A 16,852-nucleotide genomic window follows, 5' to 3' on the forward strand; every position below is an offset into this window, starting at 1 on the left:
TTTCAACCCACTCCAATTTTCAACTATTATTGACAGCTGGTAGCGGGTATTTTTACAATTGATTCATAATTATTTGATATAGGCAGGGACTCCAGCAATCTTACTATTTTATTGAGTATATTAGTTTGTGGACTGAGGGGAATTTTATACTTTTCTCATACAGAATTCAAAGAGCAATTTGCTCACTTGCAGATTTTTTTTTTACTTCCACGTATGTGCTTGCAAACTAGTGTCTACTTGACCCATTTCCTTAACTTTAAATATAATGTGACCAAGAATTATGTTGGATATTTAGTTAGCTATTAACACAATCATTCCAATGATTATGCCAAATTGATGGTTCTATTGAAAACTCTTATGATATTGTAGAGTATAAAATGGAAACTTAAAAATTCGATCATACTTGCTATCCTACATCAATATCATGTCTAATATTTGAACAAGATCAATAATGACATCAACTAGTTCATTCCTCATAGTGAAACTTTAAATTAAATTCCTTATCAGTTAAACACAATAGGAAATTCTTTTACATGGGCCATCATATTTGAAATGCACCTTCCTTATATTATTTCATGATTCAAACAATGTACACGGTTCACTTTTCCTAATCATTCCAATGAGAATTCAGAGCAATAAACTATCTATTTGAGATTATCACTTTTGCATCCCTGAGTTGGCCTAGTGGTGGAGAACTTATACTCTTGAGAGAGAGGTCACAAGTTCAAATCCCACTGGGGGGTAGGGTATGTACGCCTTGTTTGTAGCGCCAAGCGCCTCTCGAAAAAGAGTACGCGGTAGTCCCATATCACTGTCATCATATGTAAACCCAAAAACTATGGCATAGTGTCGTGGACTATAAAACCACCTTACCTTACCTTACCTTACCTTACCTCCCAATCATACCTATAATGATGCTTTAATCTTTCAATTCCAATGCATTCAAATGCCCATTAATGAAACTAGGATGCAATTACATATGTTTTTGATTGCTTCCATGTAATCATAATTCACAACCAAGTAAATAAGGTGGAGAATTCTCCAATACAAATGCAATAGACATATGACAAGTTCTCCTTCATATTACATCAACACATTGGGCAACCCAAGCTTCTCCTATGGATCCTTTGAGCACAAAAACTGGAAAATGCATTTTAAATAATAACCTTGGAGGCTCACTTCCCATCCTAGGACTCATGGAGGCTACCCATTGAGATAGGAGAACCAAGGCTCAAACAAGATACAATCAAGCAAGTTTACATATGCAATAGACAACACAAATACAACATAACAACCCCAATCTTGGCTTCACAATGATTCATGTTTTAAATCATGAATATTGGGTGAAGGTGAGCTCTCCAAGAGGAGAAGTTCCATGTCAATACCAATCACATAAATTTGAATTCACCATGCCTCTACAAGGATTACACAATACATTCTTCTATCCACAAATTTCCCTTATCATGCCCAAAGCACAATATCAAGACAATGGCTTCAATGGAGCCCATACTCCATGAAATTTCTCTTCACAATTTTCACTTATTACCCCCAAAGAAAAATATCAAGACAATGGCTTCAATGGAGCCCATACTCCACGAAATCTCTCTTTCCTCCAAGAGAAGAGGCTCTCAACTACATTACTGAGCTCAACTAACCTCTTCACCCAAGGCTTCTCTTCCCTCCCAAGGATGAGTGAAGCCTTCACACCCCAAAACAATATTCAATGCAAAACAAGGATAACAAGAAGAAGCTAAATATAACAATTTATCCACATTCTTCAAACACAACAAAATACAACAGTACACACATTACACATTTACATTTCCTACATGAACATGAATTCAACACCAACATTCAAGCTACAATGTAAGAACAAATCAAGGCATGAAATACCAACCTTGGTCGAAAGCCAAAATAGAAATGGAAGTTGTTGTAGAGGTCCCTTAGTTTCACATTCCTCCAAAACCCTAAGTGTCTCTAAACTTAGAGAGTGGGTGAACACCCACTAGTTTGTCAAAAGCCCTCTAAAAGGCCTCAAACTAACTATTTCAACCACTAACTCACTTTTGGTAAAAACATAAAGCCCACAATCTCTTACACTCTCATCCCTGCTAAAAATAAAACCTTGACCAAGTGTGAGGGTGAGGGAAAAAGTCACGGGACATCTCCATTTTCGAATTGGTTAAAGAATGAATTGTTTAGAGGGTCTCCAAAGTTATCTAGACACTTAAATGGTGAAATTTAGACCCCTAACATGTCATACTATCATGTGGGTAACTTATTTCCACTAAAATGACACTTTGGAACCACTTTTAGGTCCTCTAATGTCTCTATCAAGTTTAAATTTTAAATTCAACATGATAGTAACTTCTCCTAACACTCTCCCAAGTGGGATTAACTTGCATATTTGATGGGGGTTAAATTTAGTTAAAGTGACTTCATGCCAAAAAACCCTAAATGACATGTCATCTAGACATAGACAATACAAGTGTCAAGTGACACATTGAGGTACATGACAAATCATGATGACATGCCTCTAATTCCACATGAATTTATATCTATTACACACATACAATTCACATTTACAAAATAAAACACATAACAATGAGGTTTCAAATCTTCGAAAAGATTCACCTTGGCTTTACCTTGTTCACATAAGTTTGGGCCTTGGTTCTTTGATTAAATTCCATGGTTCAATTTTTCGCACACTAAACTCGAGCATTAGTAGTCGAATGAAAAATCATATAAGGATTCATAGTTGTTATTTATATATATGAACATGTAAGTATTCTAGATACTAATTTGTTTATTGATTAAAGGAGGTTATAAATATATAATTTTATTATATGTTTTATATATAATTGAAAAAGATTTGTATAAGTGCATGTGGAAGCTTTGTGAATACTTGGGTGTAAATCAAGTGGGAGTCCAATATTTCATCAGAGGATTTGTTGACTATAAGAGGTTATAAAGTTAATACAATTAATAGAGATTGAATTTTAAGAACAAAAATGTTAGAAGAGGAGTTTCATCTATTGGCTCGACTGAATTAAGAGACTTTAATATGGAAAAATAGATATGAAGGTTACTTCGTGCTTTTAAATGGCCACTCAACACATAAAGGTGATGAGGTAAATTATATGTTTTCTTCATATATTATGAAATAATTGTTAGTATGTTTGTTATTATTGACACATTTTATTGTGATAGTTAAATACTTACTATCAATGGTTCTAATCAAATAATTACAAGGAAATGACATTGATTTTTAAGTTGACAATAACCAAAGAATGTTGTTAAAAGGTCATCATCTTCCAAGATAAGGTAAGGCCTGCGGTGGAATGGGCTGGGTGACATCACTCAGGGTACCGGATAAAGCCTACGGGTACCGAGTAAGGCCTCAATGATGGAATATCTCAGGGTACATCATACAAAGTCGCTATCTTGGAGATGATGGTCGAGGAGAGATAGCAATAATGAGGGAGAATGGTGAGGCCCACTGATTGGGTAACAAGGCACCCCATTATGGTTTCTCCTCCTATAATTGAATGATAAGATTAACTATCTGATATTTTAAAGATTATGCTTTAAAAGACTTCTTATTGGAAAATAGTTGATAGAATCACCTTAAGATCATGATTCTCCAAGTTGAGATAAGGCTTGTGGTGGAATGGACTGGGGGACATCACGCGAGGTACTAGATAAAGCCTACCGGTACTGGGTAAGGCCTCGGTGATGGGACATCTCAGGGTACATCATACAAAGGCGCCTTCTTGGAAATGATGATCAGAGGAAGGTAACGATAATGAGGGAGAATGGTGAGGCCCACTGGTTGGGTAATAGGGCACCCTATTATGGTTCCTCCTCCCATATTTAGGAAATGATGAGACTATAAACACCATATGAGGAGATTGATTTATATATATAATGTGTACTAATAATTTTTTTGGTTGTAGGTTCACAATTATGGAAATGCATAATGTGTGTCTTATGTGTTTGCATCGTGTTTGCTTCGTGTCTTCAACTATCTGTATCGTGCTTACTTCGTGTCTTCATGCATTCAAATAATAGAAACCAGAACTTACTACTCTACCCTTAAAGCCAACAATAGTAGATGAACCTTTCAAATAATGGGGTATTTATTTCATTGGTCCCATTGACCCACCCTCTAGTGCAAACCATATGTATATCCTGACAACAAAAAATTATTTCACAAAATGGCTGCAGGTCATTCCCACTAAGAAGAGTAATTCTTAAGTGGTGTACAAGTTCCTAAAGGAGTATATCTTGGCATGCTTTGGAGTCCCTAAGAAGATAGTATTCAATAATGTCACCTACTTCTCTTCTCAAGAATTGACTATGTTCTTCCATGATAACAACATCTCTTTAGACCATTCCTTCGACTATTTCCCTCAAGGAAACAATTGAGTCAAGTAATAAAAACTTATTGGCTATTATGAGAAAGTTGGAGAGTGAAAATTCTAAAGACTAGCATATGAAGCTATACAAAGCACCATGGAATAATAGAACCACCCCAAAAAGAAAAATTTACATGGCATCATTTGAACTAGTGTCTCACATGGGTGTGTAGGTCTCATTGCCTCTAAAATTAACAACAACAAAATTGCAAATGATTGTAAAAGATGAATAGTTTCATAGATCTCTAGAAAAAACCAATTTTTATCTAAATAAATTAGAAGAGGGGAGGGAGAAGTTGGCCAATCATATCACATAACATCAAATGAAAGTAAAAAGGATATTTGATAGGAAAGTGAGGAGAAGAAGATTCATGAAGGGTGATGAAGTTCTACTATGGGACAGACTTAGAGAACCTAAAGGATCTCATGGAAAATTTGAATCACTATGGAAAGGACCCTTCAAAATATAGGAATAAGTTAATGTAAATGCATTCAAACTGATGTATTTGGATAGGCAGATCTTACCGTTCACTTACAATGGGTAAGATCTAAAACTTTTCAAGCTTTGAACTAGATTTCTCTTTTATTGTACATATTTCCTTATTTTATTTCTATTTCTTTTATTTTTTTTATTTCTTCAATTAATTTTCTTTTTTGCCCCCTATTTTTCTTCTATACATTGTCCCATTCAAGGTTAACTAGAGTTCTGAGTTCTCCATACTTATAGAAACTCAATCCCTAGTTAAAGACAATGTTAGTTTGATTATTTTTTAGAGTCACATTGAGTTTGGTTTCCAATGTAATTTCAAACCATTGACTTTGTCTCTCCCTCAATGTGAGATAATCCAAGTGTATATCCCACAAAGTTCCTCTAAGTCAATAATGATCTTTAGCCAATTTTTGGTAGATCAAAGCCTAATAACTTGATAGGTCTTGAACCTCTATACCTTGGAACCTATTTAAAATTTTGAACCTTTCCAAATTTTTTGAACCACTTTGAACCTATTTCAAACCAATTTGACATTGCAAAAGAAGTTCCTATAGGAAAAGTGGTGGGACTTGAAAGAAGCACATAACAATATCATATGAAGTTGGATATGGAAAACATCGAGTTGGGCTCTTGACATGTCATCTGATGACATATAAAGTAAAAAGGTGATATGGAAATAATGAATGAGTTAATCAAACGAAAATGAATCTTTTACAAAATCATTAAATGTTAAGTGTGCATAGACAAGTACGTGGCATAATGCACAAAAAATATAAGGAAGGTAACCTTGTGTAAGGATAATGATTATTAATTAAAGGCTAAAAAGTGAAAAGATATCTATTTATGTTAGTTTTCTTGAGAAGTCTTGTTGTACAACACTTTTAGGCAAGAAAATATTTCCAAATCCTACCGCCATAATTTTCTCAAAAGGTTTGGTATTTTACAAGCTTTCTCTCAAACTAGTAAGTTCATTCTTGCTCTAAGTGTTAGGTGTGGAGAACACAAGATGAGAGCTTCAAGAGGTTCAATAAGGCTTATTACTCCAAATTCAAGGTAAACTTTTGACAATTTTTCTTTCTAGTTTTCAATTCTCAACATTTTCTCTTTGAGCTTGGTCAAGATTTGTGATTTTTCTTTGGATTTTGGAAAGTATGAGGTCCTCTCTTCATTTCTTTTGGAAAAAACATCAATATGAATTTTAGAGGTCGCCTAATAAATTATACAAACTTAAAGGGATTCAATATAGACATTATTTGTGATAAAATGCAAGAAAATGTAGAGAGTGACTTAATGGGTGAAATCCTAGATGGTGGTTTATTATTAGTTGTAGCCTTTACCCAAACTACCATAAGCCTAAATTGGTTCAAGTATATATAAAAAATTATGATATCAGGTCTCATTGTATCAGAAGTAATGATGGAAGTGTCTTTCTCTTAGTTACCATGAAAATAATGATGTCTGTATTCAAAATACCCAATAAGTCATTCATTTACTTCACTCCAAATAAGTCCTATGCCAAATTCAATAAAAACTTAGACAAGAATTGTTCTTTCATTGCCTATCATTGGACTAGAAAGTTCTATAAAGGTGTTTTAGAACTCCCAAAGAGTTTGACTAAAGACCACATGAAACCTTACATCCATAATCTGGTAGCTTTGTTACATAGAGTTAGGGTTTTGCTAGAGGCACTTATGTTTGAAGGTTAGATGTTTGACTTATTAAAATCATATTAGAGGGTAAGAAATACTTAAATTGGACTAAGATCATAGCTAGTTCAATGAGAGAACATTTGAAATTAACCTAGACCATCAAAAGGATTTGTTTATGTCCTCCTATCTTATGTAATGTCTAGCTTGTACTCAGGATCTCTCTTCCCTACCTCATGAACCTTTGGATCATGATATCCTTCTATAAAATTACTTCCCATTACTACAAAGGAACCAGATTTTATCTAACTATAGAAAGGTTCATGATTTTTTATGGGTAAGTTATGTTCTGAACTAGTATGTGTATCAGAGCAAAGAGCTTCATTGGAAGCCTTCCAATTGATCCAAATCTATGGTAGTCTACTTATTCAATTTTCTAGGTTCACATACCTGATGTGCCCTTGAGATTACCTATGTTTTCTATTGACTTCTTTATGTTGGCTGAGATTTGTTGATAACTTATCACTTTAATGAAGAAGTTCCTATCTAAAGTTAAATGGGATAGTTTATTTCCTATAAATCTTGGTAAAATTTCATGCAAAAGTTTAGAAGGTGCCATGAATATTTGGGGTGACTATTATGGTTTTGATTTCAAGTTTTATCATGAGAGAAAGGGGTTTGACAATAAAGAATATACTAGAAAATTTTTGGAGGTAGAAGATCAATTCAAACCTCTATCTCACTTGGAGGACTATTGTGAAGAATGTTTAAGAGAAAGAGAGGTTCAAAGGAGTGAAAAATCTAGAATTATATTGTCACAAGTCTCTACCTTCAAGTTGAAATTAAACATTAAAGGAGTTCAAGAAGACCATTTGGAGGTTGTTGAACTTGAGTAACCAAAACAAAAAAATGGACCCCTACCTCTAATTGAATGGTCTAAACTAGAAGATGATGACATAGTATGAAGGAATGGCTAAAACATTAAACACACCAAAATGTGGCTCCAACATAAAAAGAAGGAGTGCATGCCTCAAGTTCAATCTAAAGGCATAGTTCAAGAAATTTCATCCTCGCCTGATGCTAACATTATCTTTTCCACTTTTTTTGCAAGTGATACTAAGAGTTCAAAAGCCTTGGTCATTGAACTAGCTAAAAACTAGTCTATTGTAAAAATGGAAAGGTCAATGACCAATTTCAAAAAAAGAAGGTATCTTAGGGACAGGTTCAAGTGGATCTTGATACTAAAAATGAACATAGCACAGGTTCAATGGATAGTGAGCAATAGGTAGAGTCAACCTTAGAGAATATTTCATAGGTCTTGGACTCCCTATATACACCAATAAAGGACGTAGGAAAGGTTTAAAATTCTCGATCTATACCAATCTGGCTTACAAATTAAGTAAGAAAGAAGAGGAGCCTCATACTAGTCTCTATACTTGTGAAAGATATGGTGAATAAATAAATCTCTAGAACCTAAAAACCTAAAAAGATAAATATTTTTACTTGGTAGTTGCATATGCCATGACATGGGAGGTCATAGGTGAGGTCACTTTATATAAACCCAAAGATGGTTCTATAAACCTAAGTGTTGAAGACTTTGAAATCACAAAAAAGGGATTAGGCGTACTAAACTGAGAAACAAAAGAACATTGGTTAGAGAAATATTATCAATATACATTGGCTTAATCTCAAAAATAGGAAAAGGAGAAAAGGGAGTTGAAATACATTATTAGCATAATGGTAGAGTACATTAAATCTTTGTGTATATGTGGCACTCTATCCCTAGTTCAAGCTCCTCAGAACTTTGACCCCACTCCACCAGATAGAAAGAAGTTGTTGAACCAACTTCAACATAGAAAATCCATAACCATAGTTGTGGATGAATGGGTGTATGGTGTAATTAAGAAGAGAAAATAGTTCTTCTAGTAGTGTACTATAATTTTTAATAATGTTGATTCCCTATTAAGAGAGGTTCAAAGGCAATTGTTAGCTTGGGAAGTAGAACAAAGAAAATGGTTTGTTGTTGTTACACAAATCTCATACATAGAGCAATATTGTGTAGAAAAGTTCTTCATAGAAAATCACCTTAAACAAATAGATGTTAGCATGTTGTACGTGGTCAAGAGGAGCATGAGCTAGAGGTGTTCAATTTATAGGTCGACTATCACTAAAGTAAATATCATTAAAATAAAGATCAAGCACACATATAGTGGTTTTATCAAAGATATGTGAATAATGAATCCTAATAGTGTAGTCCAGTTTGATGAAGGGAACACTGACATTGAACCCCTAAAAAAATTGTTTGAGGAGGAATTGGAAGCAATCAAGAAGATGACTAAACTTAAGGCCTTGGATCTCACAAAACTGGCACAAATCAAAGCCATGCTGGTCTTTTGCATAGAGCACCTACCATACTACATAGAGCAAGTCACCAAGATGAAATGGGCCAAAGACATGTGGAAAATATGATTGCTAAGCTTAAGGAACTTGATTTCCAATTTTGTGTAGGATTTCATAGGTTATTATCATGGTTAGAAGTTGACATGTGGAATAATTGGTGATGAGGAACAAGCTGAGGACAAAGGTCATAATTCACCTGCATAATGATTTTTTTTTCTTTTCTTTATGTTAATTTAAACTAGGAGAGCATGTGTCCATTTCAAACTTTTCTATTTTTATAATTTCTTTTGTTAACCGTCAAGGGGGTTGGGTTTTTAGGGATAGCCCGTTGACATCAAAGACTATAAATGATGAATTGATACACATTTTTAGGGGTTAGAAGATAGAGAAGATGAAAGACATTTTAGTTTTTTCTCATTGTTAGTAGTTATTGGATGTTATCTTTTTTTATGGTAATGCATGAATCAAATGAAATATGATGGTTTGAAGGTTTATTTTTTTATGGGATTTGAATCAGAGGAAGGTGAATTAGTTTCATAAAAATAATCTAGATCTTTGTTATTTGTGATTAGATTGGGAAATGCTACTTTGTGAATGTTGATATTTAAATTTTATATGCTATTATGATCTCTAAAAATTATGGTTCAAATGGTTCTTGTGTTATCATTGATCTTATAATAAAGTTCTAAATTTAAAGGAACTTGAAGGGCTTTGTTACCTTCATGTTTTTCTCATTAATTCTAAAACTACTAGATCATTAGCCTCACATCCAAGAATGAGTTGCATTACCTTTATGCTTTTGGGTCAAAAGCACACTGATATGTTTTAGTTTAGGGATTCATTGAAAATACAACAAGGGAGTTGTACCTCATATAATTAAAAAGAACGTTAATCATTGAACCTACCCAATTGTTATGAGTGTTGTGTCTTAAAAAAAGGGAGGAAATAGAGTTAGTAAATAATATATATGAATACAAAGATTAAAATTTTCCCTTTCTTATTTTATATGATATTTAAAGCCTCTAATCAGTTTTTAAAATCAAACAATCAATATTTTCAAATATCAACCAATTTCTCAATAAAACCCAAATCGGGCATGCTTGAAATAGTGCCAAAAAATTCACAGATTCACATATTATCAATAAATCTAAAAGTAAAAATTTTTACAAAAATTTTTCCAGAATAATGGCCCACAAAATGAAATTTATAGATCTATATAGAGTTTACACAACAACTCCCAAATGGAGGACAAAAACAATGCTCATCGGGCTCTTGAAAATAACACAAAATAGCTCGAAAACACCACAAAACACTAATAATCTATCATAGTAGTATAACCATGACCCAATACATGTATTAAGATCTATTTTAACATCTAAATGTCTTAAATACAGAAGAAAACCAAACTGATATGAAATACTCAATTGGAAACACACACGAAAACTCACAAATTTGCACTGTTCAACACAAGGGAAAACTTTGCATGAGCTTGCACATGGAATGACCTTAAAATCCCATCCTTCTATTTCCTAGAAACCTACAAAGTCCCTTCCATGGGTCTCCTTCTCCATAGGTTTGGCAGCCTATAAAGAACAACAAAGCAATGAGCAAAAATCAAGTTCTAGAATGAGCCCAAAATGCCTCCAAACCCCTTTAAAAGAGAGCATAACCCTAACTCATGACCAAGAGGGGTCAATAATAAATATTTAAATAATAATTTTCATTTATTAATCCATTGGTTTCCAAATATTAGCCCCTTTTCCTGAAACTTCACTTTTTGAGCTTGCCAACCTTAGCAAAAGTTATGATTTTTTAATTATTTGAAAAGGGGACATGACAAGCCCTCCCTCCCAAAAATTGCTTGTCCTCAAGAAATGAATGTTGGGATGCTCAAGAATATTTTCTCCTTCCCAAGTTGCATCCTCCACTGGTAATCCTTTCCATTTGACCAAATGCTCTATGATGCTCCTATTTCTTGATCCTTTCTCTCTTGTATCCAAAACCTCTTCTATTATCAAAACTAATTTTCCTTCATCATCACGAGGTGGTAATTCAAATCTAAGAAATACCAAATCTCCCAACTCAAAATATCTTTTAGTCCTTTTCCTATCCACATAGAACTTTTGTTGGTTTTGTGAATGTTGTAGATTATTCTTGAGGGACCTTAATATGTCTTGTCTTTGCTTGATGAAATCACTTGCTATAGCTACTCTTCTATCTGAAAGTACTAGATCAACAAAGGAAAGGGCATTATAACCATAAAGAGCACAAAAAGGAGGCATATCAATAGACATGTGATGAGATGTATTGTAACAATACTCCCCTAGGTGCAACCATTTTACCCAAGCATGTTGTTGATTTGAAACATAGTTCCTCAAATATCCCTCTATCCATTTATTATCTATCTTTGTTTGTACATCTTTTTGAGGGTGATAGCTAGTACTAGGAGTGAGTTTAGTTCCTACCAAATGAAAGAGCTCCTTCCAAAAAGAGCTGAGGAATCTACTGTCCCTGTCACTGGCTATGTTTCTAGGCAAGCCATGTAACCTAAAATTTTTCTTGAAGAACAATTTGGCCACTTGTGATGCCTTGAAATTAGATGTGATGGGAAAGAAATGTGCATACTTAGTCTATTTACAACCACATTTATGCAATCATTACCTTGAGCCTTGGGAAACCCAGTGATGAAGTCCATGGAAATACTTTCTCATTTTTGTTCAAGAATAGGAAGTGGCTGCAACAACCCTGCAGAAAAAGTTTGCTCAATCTTGCTTTGTTGACATATCATACATTCCTTAATGTGTTTAAGGACATCCTCCTTCATATCCTTCCATGCAAACTACTCCCAAAGTTGCTTGTATGTCTTGAAGTATCCTTGATGACCAGCCAAAGGTGTGTCATGAAAGGCCCATAATATCCTGTCCTTAATTTTTGATCCTAGCACTAAGAAGATTATATTCTTGTAATAAATCAATTCATCAACAACATTGTACCTATTATCATCCACTAACTTATCCAAAAATCTTGGTGGCAAAGGAATCTTTAGCATACTTTGAAATTATGAAGACTTTCCAATCAACAGAGATAGATGTTAAGGAACACAAAGTGGGCTTTCTTGAGAGAGCATCAACAACCACATTATTCTTTCCTTTCATGTATTCAATATCAAAATCATAAGCTTTCAATTTTCTTACCCATTTTTTTTGACGATCATTCAAATCCCTTTGATTCAAGAAGAACCTGAGGCTATTAAGGTTTATCTTTAAAATGAATCTCCCACATACCAAATATTGTCTAAACTTATGAAGTGCATACATGATTGCCAACATTTCCTTATCATAGATGGAGTAACCTTTCTCTGATTGATTTAATTTTCTACTCTCAAATGCTATTGGATGTTCCCTTTGAGTTAGGACAGCCCGTATACCTTCTCTAGAAGCATCGCATTCAATAACAAAAGATAAAGAGAAATTTGGAATTGAAAGCATAGGGCATGAACTCATTACCTCCTTAAGCTTATCAAATGTTTTTTGTGCCTCTTATTTCTAAATAAAAGATCCTTTCTTTGTCAAATAATTCAAGGGGGAACAAACCCGAGAAAATCCTTTGGAAAATATCCTATAGAAGCTACATAACCCAAAGAAACCTCTCAAATGTGTAAGATTTGTGGGTGGAGGCCAATCCAAAATTGCCTGAATTTTTTGTTGATCAACCTATACTCCTTTAGAACTTATAATATGTCCCAAATATAGGATCAATTGTCAAACCAAAATCACATTTAGATAGCTTAGCATAGAAGGATTGCTGCTCCAAGATTCTCAAAATAGTGTCTATGTGCTTTAGATGCTCTTTCCATGTTTTACTGTAAATCAAGATATCATCAAAAAATACCAAAACTAATTTTTGAAGATGCTTGTTGAATACCTTATTCATACAAGATTGGAATTTTTCTAGTGCATTAGTGAGGCCAAATGGCATAACAAGAAATTCAAAGTGCCCATAGTGACATCTAAAAGCGGTCTTTTCCACATCTTCCCTCCTCATGCAGATTTGATGGTACCCTGATCTTAAGTCAATTTTTGAGAAGTATACAACACCTTGTAACTCATCAATGAGTTCATCTATGTGTGGAATGAGATACCTATTTTTTATGGTCTTCTTGTTTAGAACCCTATAGTCTATACACATTCTCATTGTACCATCCTTTTTCTTGACAAGTACCACATATGATGCAATGGACTAGAGCTAGGCCTTATGAATCCCATGTCCAGGAGTTCCTCAATAGTTTTTTCTATTTCTTCCTTATAACCTCTTGGATGGTGGTATGGGGTTGTTATAGCTAGTTTGGTACCCTATTCTAACTCTATAACATGCTCAAAACCTCTACTTGGTGGTAATCCCAGAGGCAAGTCATTGAAAACTATACTATGCTTATCAAGAATATTTTGAATTTAAAAATGGAAATTATCTTGATTCTTTGGAGAGCTTGTTGGATGGATTATGACTCATGTTTCCCATGCTACTTGTCCTCTTCAAAAAGTCCTCTCCATCCTCTTTGCAGAGACCACCTCTTAATAAGACTTCTTTCCCATTGGAATGAAATTTAAACTCCATAGTTTGATGGTTCATGTACTAGCTTCCAATAGAGTGCAACCATTGAACACCCAATACAAGATCTATCTCTCCAATGCCACCAACATAGAAGTCATCACATAACTCATAATCTCCTAAGGTCATCTTGAGTTGTTTCATGACAAATCCCCCATCAATAAAATTGTGAGTTGCCCCACTATCAAGAAGAACTATCAACCTTTGCCCTGCTAGTACCCCTCAAATTTGAAAGGGATGGTATCTTGGGACTCCTGATAATGCTGCTAAAGTACCATCCTTTCTGATTTCTTTTTCTTTCTCTTCTTCTTCCTCCTCCTTAGTGTCATGAAATTCCTCATGCTCATCTAAATCAAATTCTGAAGCAACTTCAATATAGTGCACTTGACCTTTCCCCAAACATCTGTGTCCTAGAATCTATGGTTCTCTACAAGTGAAACAAAGCCTTTTCCTTCATAATTCACTCCTAGTCTCTTCAACCACCTTCTGTTACTAAATTTTTGCACATGTGTAAAAATTTAAGCATGCATGCAATGAAAGTATAAAATTGCTTTTCATTTCATTTAAACAATAGAAATGTCCTTGTATTTATTTATTTTCAAATATACATTGATGTTTTTAAAATATGAAATGAATGGAAGAATGCTGAAATATCCCACACAAGTCATGAATACATTTTACTGTCTTTCATATGTATTAAAAACAAGAAAAAATAAAGCATATGTGAGAAAGTTAGAGATAACCAGTCATTTCCTTTTAGACTTTGATTGGTTGGTGTTCTTTAATATCACCTTATTGCTCCTAGTCCAACCCTCAATCCAATAAGCTCCTGGTTCTTCGTTTGCCTACATGGGAAAAGGTGGGGTTAGATCTTTTAAGATCTAAGCAATGACTAATTACTTGTAACTGTGTACCTACACATGTGATATTTTTTTTCCCTTTTCCAAATACATATGAAAAATAGAAAAATGTATTTCAAGTACTCTAATGAAAAAATTGAAAAATATAATATTAAGGGGACATATTAACTCTGATATGAAACTTTCCATTATAATCAAGAACAAGCTTGCAATTATAAAATAGTGGTTTCATGAGTTTCACGAGCCTGTGCTTCAACCTCATACAATACCATCTTAAAGAACAAAGCACTAAGGAGTTAGCATCATTGAACAAAGCTCGGGAGTTATTTCAAATCACAATACTCTTAAGATCAAGGATAGAAAGGAATAACTGGTGTCATTAAAAGAAAAAAAGAGAATGTTGGTTTCGGATGCTCAAATGGAAGCTCCTACAGATTTCACAACCAGAAAGAGAAAATGAAAAGAGTGAGAGCACAAAGGCAAAAATAAATCAAGATCGGTAAAGAATGATATAAAGAGTCTCAACATTCTACTTTGGAGAATATTTTTTCCTTTTTACATTGAGAGAGTGCTATATTAGCTATCATTATACCAACACCATAACTTCTTTTTTCATCTAAGGATTCTAGCATGGATTGACAAAGATATATTGCTTAAAGACAATATTCGGCTTTGAAAAAGTAGCAACAGTTATCAAAATCCCTATACAAAAGATTACAAAAAGGCCTAAAATTGGAAACTCGAAAAGAACTACAATTAGATGTTTTGAGATACAATCAACTGGAAACTTCAAAAGAAACATGAGCAAAAGAGAAAGCATAGGATGCAGACCCACTGCACTTTTGGCAAAGAGAAGAAACTCTGTGAGTGCAAAATGCACTCCTCTATTAGCTTTTGTACAGTTCAAACCAACAATTATTCCAAAAGTTGATGATAGCAGGAAGAGAATAGAAGAAGCATTACATAACTGTTTCCTTTTAAATCTCTTGATAAAGAGAAAACCCAAATTGTTATTAGTGCAACTAAAGAGATGAAGTATGCAAAAGGGGAAATCATTATTCAGCAAGGTGACCCAGGAGATCACTTCTTCATGTTGGAGGAAGGGACTTGTGATGTGTGGATAGAGGGATCTAATGAGAAAAATTCAAGGATGGTGAAGAGATATATAAAAGGTGACAACTTTGGAGAGCTTGCTTTGCTCTACAATGCTCCAAGAGAAACAACCATAAAGGCATTCTCAGACTGCATGCTTTGGGAAATTGATAGGAACACATTCCAAACAATAGTAATGAGCACTACAATGGTCAAAAGAGATCTCTATGAGAAATTTTTGCAAGATGTACCACTTTTGGAGACACTTGATAGGCATGAGAGGTCTGCAATTGTAGATGTTCTGTTGGATGAATATTTTGTTGAAGGGGAGAACATTATTGTTGAAGGAGAATCAGGGGATAAAATGTACTTCCTAGAAAATGGGAAGGCTGAGGCAATTTGTAAGGGCAAAACAATCATAGAGATACAGTAGAGGTGGTTACTTTGGAGAATTGGCTTTGCTCAACAGGCAACCCTGTGTTGCAACAGTTACTTCAGTTACACAATGTAAATGTGTTTCAATAGATAGGGATAGCTTCAAGAGACTGCTAGAGGAAGTTGGAAGTCAACTTCATATAATCGTAAACCTTAGACAATGCAAGTTCATGTAATGGCTGATATAAGATCCATGAAGGAACAAAATTTAGTGAGGAAAAAATAATTAGCTAGCTGAAATGTAAAGAAGAAAATGTACAAGTTTTGAGTTCATCTAGCAATGGCACATGTTTTTGAATTATGGATTGCTTTGTTCTTTAATACAGAATATGATATTCATGAGTACTGAAGGACCCAATGTCAATTATGACTGTTGCATTAGTTTGAGGAACTACCGTACATGCACAAATACAACAAACCAAAGAATAGTTGAAATCAAAGACATCATATTTTTCAACCTCTTATGGCAAACCAAAAGGGAACTGCAAACATTGTTTTAAAGTGCACAAAAAATTGAAATATATGCAGAAAACTTGTGTATCATAGTGATTGTTGATCCAAAATGAAAAATCTCACCAACTAGAAGATTTTCGCAGGCAAAAAAACAAATTCTTAGCAATAAAAATGCTTCTAGAATCATTTTATTTGTTGGAAAATGAAAAACAGTTGGAACCCATCTAATTTCTAGCAAATAAAATGATATATCAAATGTAAAAAATGTTGTTCCTATCCCAAATTTACATTTATAGCAGTAACAAATCATGCAAGGGAAAGACTAGTTTAAAAGCAACAAAATAGCTTACAAAAGAGAACCATATCTTTAGATAGTGGCTCAAATTAAGAAGAAAAACCCAACAAACTTTTCAAAGCAAAGTTTCACTTAGTGATTTTAGCTCATGTTTT

The 16,852-nt window shown here is 34.0% G+C and overlaps 1 pseudogene; it reads left to right on the forward strand.

Annotated features, from left to right (window-relative positions):
* The first annotated feature begins 15,222 nt into the window (after positions 1 to 15,222).
* On the forward strand, positions 15,223 to 16,125 carry LOC149578489 (cAMP-dependent protein kinase regulatory subunit-like; annotated as a pseudogene).
* The last annotated feature ends 727 nt before the right edge of the window (positions 16,126 to 16,852 follow it).

This window comes from Cupressus sempervirens, chromosome 1 (assembly GCF_028749045.1).
Source record: "Cupressus sempervirens isolate cs-2001-9-10 chromosome 1, ASM2874904v1, whole genome shotgun sequence".
Lineage (NCBI taxonomy): Eukaryota > Viridiplantae > Streptophyta > Pinopsida > Cupressales > Cupressaceae > Cupressus > Cupressus sempervirens.